The sequence below is a fragment of the Dasypus novemcinctus genome, chromosome 11 (genome assembly GCF_030445035.2).
Source record: "Dasypus novemcinctus isolate mDasNov1 chromosome 11, mDasNov1.1.hap2, whole genome shotgun sequence".
Lineage (NCBI taxonomy): Eukaryota > Metazoa > Chordata > Mammalia > Cingulata > Dasypodidae > Dasypus > Dasypus novemcinctus.
The window spans coordinates 31,281,850-31,297,556 of NC_080683.1; the positions used below are offsets into that span (position 1 = coordinate 31,281,850).

The 15,707-nt window shown below is 36.5% G+C and overlaps 1 pseudogene; it reads left to right on the forward strand.

The window, feature by feature from the left end:
• Window positions 1–13,817, forward strand: part of LOC101440693 (actin-related protein 2/3 complex subunit 2 pseudogene) — a 73,717-nt pseudogene extending 59,900 nt beyond the window's left edge.
• Window positions 13,818–15,707: the final 1,890 nt, after the last annotated feature.

Here is a 15,707-nt window from a genome sequence, read left to right on the forward strand (position 1 = left end):
CCAATCTCTGGCTGGTCTCTGCCTTTCCCTCTGGGCTCACCTTTTCCACTTGAGCTCCGTGGGCCAGGCTTCATGGTTAAGTGATCCTGTAGCCTCCTTTCTCCTGGCGTAGGGCTTATTTCTTTCTGGGCCTTCTATATCAGTTTCAGCTGGTCTGGCCTCTTTCCAATCTTGGCTGTAAACTATCAGACAAAATGGCTCATCTCTCCCCAGGGCCTCAGCTGTTTGAGTCTTCTTCTTTCTGTCACATGGCAGGATCAAAATTGACAGAGCTCTCTCTTCCTGTGCCTATCTGTGTGATATCTGTTAATATCAGACCCAGCAAGGGGGTGGGGACTTAACCTTAGTCACGCCCTACTGATGTGGTCAAATTAAAAAACCCTAACAGCAATCTTAACAGGTAATCTAATCAAAGATCCCTCAACTGAATTTAATATAATCAAAGGGTATCACACATAATCTTTCTCTTGGGGATTCATAAATAATCTCAAACTGCCACAAAGGATAAAATGGGATTGGACAACAAGAGACTTCCAAGCAGTGGATGCAGGCTAAATAAAAGCAGTCATGCATGATTTACTGTGTTTAGAAAATAGAATGTGGCTATAAGGAAGATTATGTAGATTTGTGGCAGGGAGAAGGTAGGAGATGACCTTGGAAAAATAGGTAATATCTAGATTTTAAAAGACATTGAAATACAGGGCTAGGGGGCTTCTCCCAATCTTGGTAAAGGGGAACCATGGAGAATTTTAAGCTGAGAAGTATTCAAGTGTTAGAGAACACACTTTGTGTGTAGAGAGTGGACTGACTAGATTTGGGGAGACCATGGACAAGTAAATGGGGACACCATAAAATCAAGGCAGTTGGGAAGGAGGGAAGCAAACAGAAAAATGCCAGAGATAGAATTGTCAGAACTTGATAGATGTAAAAAAAAAGAACAGCTGATGGAGTTTGAACAGCTGGTGGAGTTTGAACAGCTGGTGGAGTTTGCACATCTGTAAAACTTTAGAACTGGAGACTGTGAAAAAAGATTAGAAATACATATTGTGGTGGGTTTTAACTCTATGTACCCCCAGAAAATCACGTTCTTTAAGCTTATCCATTCCTGCGGGTGTAAACCTATTGTAAGCAGGACCTTATGATTAAGTTACTTAAGTCATGGCTCAGTGTGGGTCTTAGTCCTCTTACTGGAGTTCTTTATAAGAGAATGAAATTCAGACAAAGAGAGAGAAAGTCACCAAAGCAAGAAGATAAAAGCACTGAAACCCAGAAGAGAAGGGAAAGGCTAGCAGATGCTGCCATATACCTTGCCATGTGGCAGAGGATCAAGAATTGCTGGCAGCCAGTCTTGGAGAAGAAAGCATTACCTTGTTGACACCTTGATTTGGACATTTTTCACAGGCTCAAAACTATAAGTTAATAAATTCTCATTGTTAAAAGCTGTAGCAGTTGGATATTGTTTACCAATTCCAAAAATAGATAATGGATTATGTTTGTAAACTGGTCTGTTCCTCTGGTGTATTAGATTGTATTAACTTCAGAGGTTGGATGTTGCATCCCTGCCCCCTTGGTGGGTGGGGACACACAGAGGAAATGACAAGGCAGAGGAGTATTTAGAGTTTTGGATGCTAGAGCCCCAGGAAGTAAACACACAAGAGAAGAACAGGGAGGAACAGAGACAGCTCCATAGACATGGCAGAGGCCCCGCGAAGCAAGAGAGCCTGGTAGTTAACAACTTTGTGAAGAGAACAGAGCAGCTGAGCCTGGAGAGGAATGAGCTCTGAGAGAGAAGATGAGACTTATGCCAGCCTACAGCTGGCACCACAGAGCCTTAAGAGGCAGAGGAAGCCTGAACCCTTGCAGATATTCACAGCCATCTTGCTTCAACAAATGGCAACAGACTTTGCTGAGGGAAGTTTACACTTTACGACCTGGTAACTGTAAGCTTCTACCCTAAATAAATAAGCTTTGTAAAGCCAACAGATTTCTGGTACTGTGGGTGACTAATACAAAAGCCAACTCATTTTATGGTATCTGTTTCAACAGCCTAGAAAACTAAAACACATATCTTAATTTGGGTATGGTGAGAACAGACTCTGCTATGATCACTTATTTCTAAAACAATTAGATTTACACTGTATAAACTCAGAGTTCTCAGTGCAGTGGGGGAAAAGGATTCCTAGTTTCCCTCTGTATCCAAATATATATCATTGGTACACCCTACTCCCAAGAATTAAATAGAAGAATAAATGGTGCCATAGTGAAACTCATGCAACAAATTAAAATATAAATATTATTTAAACTTGGCTTTTATATAGAATTGCTCACTTAAATATACATATAAATTAACCAAAGTTATCATTTCAATAAATAGTAACCAAAAATCATACTTCAAAGGGTCTTCTTCCTACCTCTAATCTTTCACAAATCAATTGTAATTTGACTTATACCCTTTTAAAAATATTAATGCACTTATATCTTTTTTTATCATTTACATCTAAATAAAAATATCATTTGTTTCCATTAATTTTTTTTAAACAAATCAATTTTATTGATACATATTAGTACAACATGAATCCATCCTAAGCATACAATCAATGGTATTTGGTATAATCACATAGTTTTGCATACATCACTTCAATCATTTTCATTATTCCAATAATAATAAATAAAAAACACAAGACAAACAAAAAAACCTCATCCCTTCTCAATCTCTCTATGCATCCCCTGCCATACATAAGCTGCTATTCCATTTCAGTCTCTTTAGTTTATGTATTTCTATTTTGTAAAAACAGAGTTCTATAGGCTTTATTACCCATTATCATATTTCACATGAGGTTTCACTATGTTATACAGTCCCATGTTACATTTTTTAGCTTTCTTTCTAGTAATTGCATGTCCTTAGACTGTCCCTTTCAACCACTGTCATACCCATGTAATAGCTCTGCTAGTTACAAACACTGTGGTGTGCTTTCACCACTTCTATTCATTTCCAAAGATTTATAACCTTTTCCCTAATTCTGCACAGATTTTTAAAAAAAATTTAATTTAATTTAATTTTAAAATTATCTTTTTTTAAAGTTAATACATCACACAAAATGTTACATTAAAAAATATGAGGTTCCCATATACCCCACTTCCCTCCCCCACCCCCATCATTTTTTTCAATTGTCTTTTTTTTTTTGGAAGATAATTCTGCACAGATAAATCCTCAGTGTTCCATTCTCTACCCTCCTTCTATTCTCTGGTGACATATATTCTAATTTTTAATTCCATGAGTTTACACCATACATTTAGTTCATAAAAACACAATCATATAGTATCTGTCCTTTTGTGTCTGGCTTGCTTCACTCAGTATAATGTCCTCTATGTTCGTCTTTTTGCCAGTACTATGCTGGTTTTTTGTTTGTTGGTTTGTTTGTTTGTTTTTACTACTGTAACTAAGTAATGTGTCTTAAAGTCTTGAAGTAGGTGTCCTCCAAATTCCTTCATTTTTAAGACATTTTTGGCTATTCAGGACCCCTGACCCTTCCAAATAAATTTCATAATTGGCTTTTCCATTTCTGCAAATAAAGGGGTATTGTGCTTTTTATTGGGATTGTGTTGAATCTGTAAATCAGTTTCTGAACTCTCAATTTGATTCCACTGATCAGTGTGCCTATATTTATGCCAATACCTTGCTGTTTTTACCACTGTAGCTTTATTATACAATGCAAGTCAGGAAGCATGAGTTCTCCAACTTTGCTCTTTTCTTGGAAGTTTTTGGCTATTTGGGATCCCTCTCCCCTAAAAATAAATTTGGTAATTGACATTTCTATTTCTGCAAAGTAGGCTGGTGGAATTTTGATTGGTATTGAATTGAATCTATAAATCAATTTGGGTAGAATTGACAACTAATGATACTTAGTCTTCCAGTCTATGGACATGAAATGTCCTTCCATTTATTTAAGTCCTCTTCAGTTTTATTTTTTTTGCAATGTTTTGTAGTTTTTTGAATATTGGTCCTTTATGTCCTTGATTAAGTTTATTCCTAAATATTTGATTCTTTCAGTTGCTATTATAAATATAATTTTTTTTTCTGATTTCCTCCTCAGATTTTTCATCAGTTGTGTATAGAAGCGCTATTAATTTTTGCATATTAATATTGTATCCCGTCTCTTGCTTAAATTGTCTAGTAATTCTAGTAGGTTTGTGGTGGGTTTTTCAGGATTTCTAGATATAGAATCTTATTATCAGTGAATAGTGAAAGTTTTACTACTTCCTTTCCTATTTGGGTGCCTTTTATTTCTTTATCTAGCTTAATTGCTCTAGCTAGAACTTCTAGCACAATATTGAAGAACAGTCATGACAGTGGGCATCCTTGTCTTGTTCCTGACAAGCAGGAAAGCTTTCAGTCTTTCACTGTTGAATAAAATGCTAGCTGTAGGTTTTTCATAAATACATTTTACCATGTTGAGTAACCTTCTGTCTAGCCCTATCTTTTGGAGTGTTTTTATCCAGAGAGGATGCTGTATTTTGTCAAATGCCTTTTTTACATCAATTGAGAGGATGTGATTTTTCTTCTTCAGTTTATTAATGTGGCTTATTACACTAATTGATTTTCTTGTATTGAACCACACTTGTCTACCTGGAATAAACCCCCCTTGATCATAGCATGTAATTCTTTTAATGTGCTTTTGGATTCAGTTTGCTTGTATTTTGTTGAGGATTTTGCATCTATATTCCTTAGAGATATTGGCCTGTAATTTTCTTTTTTTAATAGTATCTTTATCTAGTTTTGGTAGTAGGGTGTTGTTGGCTTCTTAGAATGAGTTTGGTAATGTTATTTCCTTGTTCAATATTTTGGAAGAGCTTGAGCAAGGTTAATATTGATCCTAGGCTTTTCATCTTTGGGAGGTTTTTGATGATTGTTTCAATCTCTTTACTTGCGACTGGTTTGTTAAGATCTTCTATTTTTCTTGGTGTCAGTGTAGTTTCTAATGAGAGGTTGGCATTTAATCTTATCAAGGATCCCTTTTATGTGATGCTTTGCTTTTTCTTTCTATCTCTGATAATTGTCATTCTGAATAGTAGGCATCTCAGAGTAGGCCTATTTGGATTTATTTGGATTTATTCTGTTTGGGTGCATTGTCCTTCTTGGATATTGATATTTGTGTCTTTCATAAGGGTTGGGAAGTTTTTAGTCATCATATCCGCAAATATCCCTTCTGCCCCCTTTCCATTCTCTTCTCCTTCTGGCTCACCAATGATTTGTGTGGCGGTTTGAGATTATTTCTGAATCCCAAAAAAGAATATTATGTTTGTAAACTGATCTATTTCTCAGTTGTGAAGCCCCTTGAATGCATTAGATTCAGTGGACATGTCTTGATTAAATTACCTGTTAAACTTAGGACTCAGATTGTGTCCCACCCCCTTGTAGGCTGATATAAACACCCACACAAGAAGACACTCTTAGGGGAGAGAACTCTGTCATGTTTGATCTTGAGTCCCTGGAGAGAGCTGTGCCATTTGCCTGATAGTTTGCCTGCAGCTGAGCAACTAGGCAGCTGAGCAGCTGAGAAAACCTGTAAAGAAATGAGTCCCATGCCTGACTGGCCCTATGCCTGCCTACAGCTGAGATCAGAAGAAGCTGGGCCCAAAGAGCCATAAGAGGAAGAAGAAAGGAGAGATCAGGCAGAGATTGCCAACCATCTTGCTTCAAAACATGGCAACTGACTTCGATGAGAAAGCAGCTTTGAGTTGGACTCTTTAGGGCAGGGATTCGTAGTATGTTCTGTTCCATGGACCTCTTTGCCAGGTGGGTGAAAACCACAGATCTCTTACTAAGTTCACACTATACTGAGTATTATTTAATAAATATATCACACTTACACCAGCACATCTCCACAAGAATAATGTTTTCCTTGAATTTAAATTCAAGCTCACTGACTCCTTTTTAAGAGCCCCACTTTAGAGACTTGTAACTGTAAACTTTTACCTAAAATAAACACCCTTTAAAAAATCCAATAGATTTCCAGTACTTTGCTTCAGCACCCTTTTGGCTGACTACTACAAGGCTATGTTTGTGCATTCCTCATTGTCATTCAATTCCCTGAGACCCTGTTTCATTTTTTCCATCCTTTTCTCTTTCTGTTTTCCTGTCTTTTCTAGTTCAGATGATCTGTTCTTGATATCATAAATTCTGTCTTTGAGCAATTCAAATCTGCAGTTCTGTGCCTTTAATGTATTTTTAATTCCATCCAGTGTGTCTTCCATTCCCATAAGTACTGTTACTTTTCTTTGCAGGCTTTCAAATTGTTCTTTATGCTCATCTAGTGTCTTCTTAATATTCTTTATCTCTGTAGTCATATTTTTCCTTCAATTCTTTGAATTTGATTTAGGAGATCTGTGTGATTATCATTGCTTAGTTATCTTAAATCCCGTATCTTCTCAGGATATTTGGTTTGTTCCTTTGACTGGGCCATCACTTCTTATTTCCTAGTATGGCTTGTAATTTTTTGCTGATGACTAGGCATCTGAATATGTTGGTGATTTTATTCTCACTTAAATCTTTTAAATGTCCAACTAAGAAAGAAATGTAAGTTGCTGGAAATGCTTTCCAAGAATCATAGGAGTGAAACATGCTTTCTGTTTTCCAAATTAAAAACAAAACAAAACAGAACTCTCTTTTAATTATGAAAACTCATTATTCTGGTTTTCATGAATTTCTGAAGACTGCAGGTCCTCTTTGAGACAGAAAAGTTAACGTTTTGTGATGTCTTTTTCTCATTCTTAATTAAGACAACATAAAGCTTCATTTTGCTAATGCTTTAAGACACACACATTTCCTTTTGGAATAAGGTTTTGTTCCTTACCAAGTGGTTTTATTCACAGGTTTTTATAAAAGCAAAGCAGGAAAAACAAAGTTGTTCAACACTGGTCTGGCAATATTATAAAAAGTCATGCATTTTAATGTTAATAAAATTCTCACACCAGTTAAATACCTAGGTACCCAGACTTAGAAATTCTTTGTATTCTTCTTTCTGATTTTTCAATTTCTATCTTTTTTTCACTTATTATGTACCAAAGCTATGCTATGTGTTATCTTTTTTTGTTTCTGCTTTGCATTTTCTTTGTCTGTGTTTTCTTCCCTGCCAGTCTTCTTTCAGTTTTGTCAGGCAAGATACTAGCATTGGTGATAAAAAGGCAAGTAAATGATTTCCTTCAAGGAGGTTTTGGACTATAGACACATGCAGATTGCTCACATATATGATTCTTATGATCTCTTTGTGGTCATGTGAAATGGATTTGTTATTCATTTTAAAGATTAAACTATTAAGGTGATTGTAGAAAGGAATATTAAATATAAAAATCTGTGATTCTTGTTTCATTTAAATTAGCAAAAATCACATCCTTTCTCTGCTTAGTACTTCTCAAAGAAAGAACATGACTTCTCTCAATTATAAATTGATTTCAAAATTATGACATTTACATAAGTTACAAGTTTTCTTTGAATGTGTATTTTTGTATTCAGGATAATACCAGAAAGTTAGAATAGACCAGTGACTTAAGAGAGAAAGGGATTATCTTATCAAAGATCTTTGGATTTGGTAGAGCATATGAAATAATGAATAAATGCTATTTTTAATTGTGATTCCAATATGTTCTTTCATTCATTCATTTAACATACAGCTCTTGTGACCCAATGTGCTTATGTTTGAGACACTATTCTAGGCACTGGGACATATTCCATGCTGCCACGATGCTCACACTTTAGAAAGTGTAACTTCAAGCAGTAGATGTTACATTGAGGCTTGTAGGAGTTGTGGAACTTCATTCATTGTGGAACTTATTTAAATATAAAAATCCTGGTTTGGCAAAGATATACTTCTGCTTTAAACTATATTTATTCTTTTGCATAATATTTTAAAAATTTAGAATATTACCATTTATATTTTAAAAAGTAGTTCTGAAAAACCATGTTATCTTAAATATGTTACTTTTGTATGTTTTCAATGATTAAATCCCAACTTAAATATCTTTATTGTTCAATGGCTATAGCAACTTTTGCAACATTGGATCAGAATGATATGGTATGACTGAAATGGTAATTTTTCTATGTGTTTAATGATCACAGCACCTGAACAACCATTTTGTGTCTATTGAAATCAGTCAATTTTAAGTCAGTTTAAACATACAAAATTTTGGGATTTTTCCTGGATATAGTCAATCATCATTTGCCATGCTAAGAAATATTAAAATACAGATGAAATGGAATATTTTCTAAGAAAATATGTTACCAAACCTAAAAAAGAGCTGATGACCAGAGAAATATTGGTAAAATAATCACAAATTTATCCATATTAAAGACATCTTTGCCAGAAGAACGTAAGAGCAATTTCTTCTAAAAGTAGGAAACAGGTAATTATATTTGATGAACTCTTCTAGAGCAGAGAAAAAGATGGAAGGCATTCCAATTCTGTGAGCTTTAAAAATCAAAAATACCCAAACTGAGCAAGGGTTATACAACAAGAGAAAAATTACGAACACATTTTATTTCTAAACATAACCACAAATACCCTAACTTAGAAAGTAGCAAATCAAATATGCTTAATGTTGAACCTTTTTGGATACTGTCAATAGAATCAGAAATTGCTACTGTTCAACATCATACAGGTGGTCCTAGCCAATGAATAGAACAAGTAGCAGATTGATGAGTCGATCAAAGATACAAAAACACAAACAAACAAACAAACAAAAAACAAAAATGAATGAGGATTAGAAAGGAAGAGAGAAAAAACCTATGAATATTTTCAGACATTATAATTTTCTATCAGAATTTTCAATTCAGAAAATATTAGGGTTTATTGAAGGATCAAGAAAGATGAGCTGTCATTATATCAATACACAAAAATCAATATACTTCAAAGACATCATCATTTGGAAATGTAATTGATGAAAGGATGTGCTTTATAATAGCTAAATTAAAGCTTAGAATATCTACAACTAAATTACAAGACATTATAAGTTTCTATGTTTTAGTTTCCTAAAACTGCTGGAACAAATTGCTACAAACATAGTAGCTTAAAGTAACACAAATTTATCACCTTATCGTTCTGGAGATCAGAAGTCCTATATGAATTATGAGGGCTGTATTCTTTCTGGAAGCTCTAGGGGAGGATCTGTTTCATCGTTCGTTCCAGTTTCTAGAGGCTGCCTGTGTTCCTTGGCTCAGATACCATTTCTCTATCTTCAAAACTAGCAATCACATCATCTGACTTTTGTTTCTTCTTCTCAAGCCTTTCTCCTGCCTTCTTTCATCTTTTAAGGACCCTTATGATTACACTGGGCCTACTCCAATAATCCAGGAAATTTCCCAATCTCAAAATCTTTAACTCAAACATAAAATCTTCAACTTAAAAAAAAGACTGAAAGTCCTTTTTTCCATGTAAGGTAACATATTCTCAGGTTTTGGGGATTAGGATATGGGTATCTATAGAAACCCATTATTCAACCTACCACAATCTATTTGAGGAAAGTAGAGCTATTGCAATGCAGTGATTAAAATTGCTAGCTCTAAAATCAAACGACTTGAGGGGAATCCCAATTCTACCACTTAATTTGTGATCTTAAAATTGAACATAATCTCTAAATTTTTTCCCCTTATCTGTGAAATAATAATTTTCTTCTTTCTTCAAAGAGTGATTGCAGAAAATAATAATGTAATCCTTGTAAAGGGTTTAGCACAACTTGATAATTTAATAAACCAAGATGATAAGGACAGCGTACAATGAAAAAGAATACTTAAAGACAATAGAATTCTTGGCAAATTGTTATGCTTATCAATATAAAATTTCAATAGAAGAATTGGAAGATAAAGTTCAGGAAATAAAATGTAAAATAAAAAAACAATAAAGGGAAAATATGAGTTAATGCAGAGGCATAGAGAATAATTTTAGAAATTCCATTGTATAATAATAGGCATTCCAGAAAGAGAGAATAACAACAAAAACTGAATAAAAGCATATAGTTTCCCACAGCTAAAGAACAACGAGGTTCTTCATATGGAAGAGGACTACTGAATGCTGTGTAAAATGAATGTATTATGGGTGCATCACATTTCTCAAGGGAAATATTTAATGCTGGAAAGCAGTAGAACATGATGTTTAAAAATCAGACAGAAAAGAATTTCAACCTAGACTTCTATACCTAGACATACTATCACTCAAACATGAAGGGAAAAATACATGTTCAGACACAAAAGGACATAGGTTTACCTTCCATATAATCTTCCTTAATGAAGGTGTCCACCAAGAAATAACTAAGCTGCAAGGCAAAAAACACATTTATTTGAGGTCTTAGAATTACAGTTCGGGGAGCATGGATTCAGGTAGCAACCCAAGTAACATCCTGTCTTGACACTTCCAAGCAAGAGTTTTTAAAGGAAAAGAAGATGATGACATAAACTGTTAGTGATTGGCAGAAACTCAGGGTGCTCCGAATATCCTTCAGGTAAGAAAGTTTACTGGTTTCTCTATCTCGTGGTTTGTTCATGTTCCAGACAGCCTTAGGGCTTTGAGGAACATTGGTGCTTGTGGCTGCGCATACTTTGGCAGTTTGTGACATCTGGCTGAGATTTGCTTAAGAGTAGCCTCCAGAATGGTCTCCCTACTCCATTTTAAATCTCTTAATCATAGTGATTCTATTTCGTTTTTCTTTGTTTTCACAAAGCAAAGGGAAGGAACAAACTAGGAGGAGGACATAAGATCTGGGAACTAAAGGACTCAACCATCTCTAGTGTGTTGTCCTCATTTGCATGGTCCAAAATGGCTCACTACCACATTTACATTTCAGACAGCAGAAAGGGAAAAAGAAATCGGAGGACCTCCCTTTGAGTACAGTCCAAATTTCACTCACATTGTTTTTGCTTACATCCTACTGGTGGGAATTTAATCATACCTAGCTGGCAGGGAAGCTCGGGCTGCTGACCTTGTGCTCTAAACGACTTCATTATTCTACCTGCTCTTGAATACTGTTACTAAGTACTTACAATGTGTCAGGCACCATGATACCTCCTAAATCAACTATCTTTATTTTTAGCTTCTGAACAATCATATGAGGTATTGTTCCCATTTTGCTAAATAAATAAAAATAGGGACTCAGAAAGTTTAAATAATTTCCCCAATTCTCACAACTAGTAAATGGAAGAGACAGGGCTAGAGCTCACATCTGCCTGACTCAAGTGTTCATAATCTTAACTGATAAACTACACTGCCTTAATTTCTACTATCAACCAGTGCTATACCGTACACTGGAGGTGTAGTTTTGTTGTTACAGCCGAGGGTGTTCTGCACCACTGCCCAGCTTGTGTTCCTGGAAACTGTGGTCTCCTGGATGGATATAAAGACATTGATACAAAATTTCCCTTGGATAAAAAGTTCCTTTGTAGAACAGGGTGGGGATAGAGTGACTTCCAGGTAGTCTGGGGTATAATTGCACTTTCAAATGTACAAATTGAGAGTGGCTGGAAGCTTTTACCCATCTCTTTTCTCTAGACATGGAAATGCTCTAGAAATGGTTCAAATGCTAATCAATATTCAAGTCCATTTATCTGCTTATTTAGAGATAATTTGTTTCTGAAATTGGAAAATCCTTCATTGATAGTCTTTTACTTTTTATTTAAATTCCATCACAACTTTTAGTCTTTTTCTGTTTTCACGGGTTTTTAAATTAGAACACAGGGGAAGCCAAACCAGACCCAGTTTGCTTACTGCCATCAAACTTGGAAATTGACCCAGGGTCAGTCTTTGTGTTCTTAAGGGAGCAGCCATTAAGAGGAGAGCTGAGCAATGGCTACTTTATATTCTCAGCAGGTCTGAACACATACAATTTACATCAAGGAGGGGAAAAATTATGGACAGAAAAAAGGAAAGAAAAAAAAATGACTCAAAACTGTTTAGCCTGTACTTTTTCAAAGAATTAATCTTTGTCTTATGAAGAAGTCTGCTTGTGTTTGTGAATATGCATGTCTGTTTGTGTGTTTTGGAGAACACCTGTTTGAGTAGTTGGGAAAATACAAGGTGTGGTTGAAACTCACCTGGTTGGAAATTTTGAAAGGTGCTATCTTGAATTGTCTTCTTTATCTTGGAAGGTTTTGGAGTTTTAGAAGCCAATTCTTCAGATAAAAAACATCAGATACCAACAGTGTACAGCTGAAGACCTCCAAGAGTTTATTTTAGAACAAATTACCCTGATGTAGGTAAATTCACTGTTGGGGAGAAAGAGATAAATCCAGTTTGAAAATAATGCCTGTGGGCATAGAGTGGGATTTCCCACCAGTTTAGGTTCCCTGAGTTAGGGATGGAAAGGAAAGAAGGGGGTAATTTGGCATAAAATTGCCGAGAAATACTTATGAACTGCGTTGCGAGTAGGCGAGGTTGCCTGAGGTTTGTCTTTGGATACTTTTCCTTTGAACTATGAGAAAAGTCATATTTACGGTACAATTTTCAGTCTTCTTTACCTATGTATAATTCTCTTTAATTTCTCCAGAGTTTAAATAAAGTGTCTGATAGTATTTATTGCTAAGAATAAAGCGAGAGTAAAGGGAAATGTGATTTGCCAAACATCAGTTCTTCAGAGACAGTAAAGGAACAACTTCAAATTCAGGAGTTTCAGGCAAATGCAGTCCACTCTGGCAGTGCAGGGATGCCTCCGATGGAGAGTGACACTTGGGGCACAGACAGTGTAGGAAGGACCAACAGAAAACTAACCACTTTTCTCCCCGTTTGACAGAGGGAGGTGGCTCTTGCAATGGGGGAGAAGGATGATGGGGTTACTTTCGTACAAAGTGCTTATTTATGTGTTTTGCCTGACCATGACTTTATGACCAGTACCCTAGTAGGATTAGGAGATGATAAATGGTGGGGCTTGTGGGTGAGGCGGTGGCGGTGGCCCTGAAGGCTGTTCAGGCTTGGGGGGCGATTCGCCCCCCAAATACTGCTGAGGTGAACAACCAACCGCCTGTCGAGGAGACTCTTGGGCCAAGTTGGAGAACTCGGCTGCAGGAAACAAACCAGAAGCAGTAGAAGTAAATTCGCAGATTTTGATGGGATCCTCTATCATATTTCACACCCTATGGATGCAAAACAAAAGTGATGATCAGTATTTGAAAGTCTACAAGAACTGCAGGCACACGGTGCTAAGGGGTTATTAAAGAGGGTATAATGGGAATTCCTTGGTAAATCCGGAATCAGGATGCAATGTCTCTTTGCTCTGTGACCTTGAAAATCTCCGTGCATCCAAGGATTCAATTGTGCATCAGTCTGACAAGTTGAAACTGTTTTGCCTCTATCTTTGAGAAATACTCCCGGTTTCAAGACGATGGCAAGGAAGGAGAGAACAGAGCAGTTATCCATTATAGGGATGATGAGACCATGTATGTTAATTCCAAAAAGGACAGAGTCACCGTAGTCTTAAGCAAGTGTTTAAAGAGGACGACGATGTGATGTGATCATTAGAAAGGTGTTTATGCAGGAATTCAAAGAGCCGGCAGATCGCGCTTGCTGCACTGGTCCTAGCCGCAGGGAACCGCCTCTGGAGCTGGAGCATACCCCAACGGGCCTGACTCCACTGGCCACACTACCTTTGTGCTGCTCCCTCCCCACACCAAGAAACAGCACGGTCTACCTGAGCCACACCTTTAGAGACTACCTGCACGGCCACATCGGCTCAAAGGCCCGTAGCGGGCCACACCATCTGGCTTCTTTAAGGTGCTGAGCTGTGCACGCCTGAGTGCTGAGAAAAAAGAAACGAAAACAATCGCAGGGAAGACGGTTTAACCCCGTTAACTCTTAGCACAAAAAGAGGAAGTAGCTGGCAATTGAAGGATGGAACACTTGCTTCCAGATAATCGTAGTAGCTTTTTTTTTTTCTTTTTAATTTTTAAAATGTATCCTCCCTTGCCCAGATGGTTCTCTCGTCTATCTGATCATTGCTTGCCTTCTCCAGGAGGCTTGGTTGAGCCACATCCTCTTCAGTAGTAGCTTTTCAAGTTGCACCTCTTTAGGTTCTTGAGGGATTCTCCCTTTTGGTTCCCTTTTGTACATGTTTGGAAAATAATCTGCAGAAATGAGCTGTGCTTGCAAGGGCTTCATAGTTCTCTGAAAGTTAAAAAAAAAAAAAGAATAATTCCCACTTGATAGAGTTAATTCCTTTTTCTTTATCTTCCCTTCCTCTCTTCCCCTCCTTTCTACCCTCTTTTCCAAGCTGTTTGGCTTTGCAATATGCTACTGGTAATGAGCTGCTGGAAAATGCAATTGTAACTTGTTTTCTCAAAAGTATTTGAGTTCAAAACTCCTATATCTAAAGAAATACGGTTGGTGCCATTAATAAAGATTATCTTTCTATCTTAAAAAAAAAAAAAGGAAAAGAAAAAGATGGTAAATGATTTATTTTGATAACCATGACCACCAAATCTTGTGTAGGTAGATTATTACTTGTTTCTACATGTACTGTACAAAGAAATACATTTAAAGGAGATTTTATATAAGGATATTGTAAACAGAATAAATTTTCATATGTCCTTTTACAAGTACAATTCTGGTTAAAAACCAATATGCTTAGATTAGCATTTATACTGTAATTGGAAGATAATGATGTATACATAGCGTATACCACGTCTGCTGAAAACCAGGCCTGGGGAGAGTTTGTAAATAATTTAATAGATTGCATAATATAGGCAGTGGAGCATTGGAATTTCTTCCTCCTTTTTTAGATTGGGTTGTACAATTTCAGATTTGTTTTGCCAGCTTTCCTGTTTGTTTTTTTTCTCCCAAAACCATCCAAGAAGAGACAATTTAAAATCTGAAATGTGTTTATCCTCCTGACTGCTTTGTTTTGCCTTCTGACTTTCCTGGCACAAGATTATGCAAGGAAGTTTATTCTGATCATCAAGAAGCAATGGTCCTATTGAGAACTCATGATCAGAGATAACATCTTATTGGTGCCTCTGCTGCCAGTAGAGTTACTTGGCTCCATTGAAAGTAATCTTATGCTTTTTCTGGGTAGAGTTGCTGCACAAAAATGAGGTAATGAAAGTCTTAGAGTCATCTTATGTTTTGTTTTTCTGTGTTCCCTGAGTCAAGAAATCTCTGGGTCTTGGTTAAGATGTTCTCTTCTCTACCCCTAAGATCCAAATTATAGCTTTAAAGGTGTACATCAGATGAAGTGACTGAAATTTTAGAAATGCATTCCTTGTAAAAGAACAGGCTTTCTTCCAATGAGGGAAATTCATATGCACAGTGGCAAAGGTCCTGTTTTAGTCCGTCACATCTGAGTCTGTGTAAAAGGTAATGGGTAGCAGCCATTGTTGTCTAATAACAACATTCTTCCCATATTGCCTTTCTAGGTCAATAGCCCTTCTGATCAAGGGGTTTCACAGTATTCCCACCAGAAGACATACGCTTCCTCAGTCTTGGTCAATGTGCACAAACTATGAATCCACACTGAAAACTAGAGAGTTAGATAGTCTTTTGCTCTCTTACTCCTACCCTAAGCCAGTAGATTTTTGTCTTTGTAGTGACATAGAACTCAGTGATGACTGTGTCTTTTCTAGAGTTACCTGCCAGTCTGGATTCTGTGGAGTTAAAAGTTATCGCATACATATACTCTCTTGGGCATCGATAAGGAAGATGTTTTCAGAGTGATTCCATTATAAAGTAACATATTTC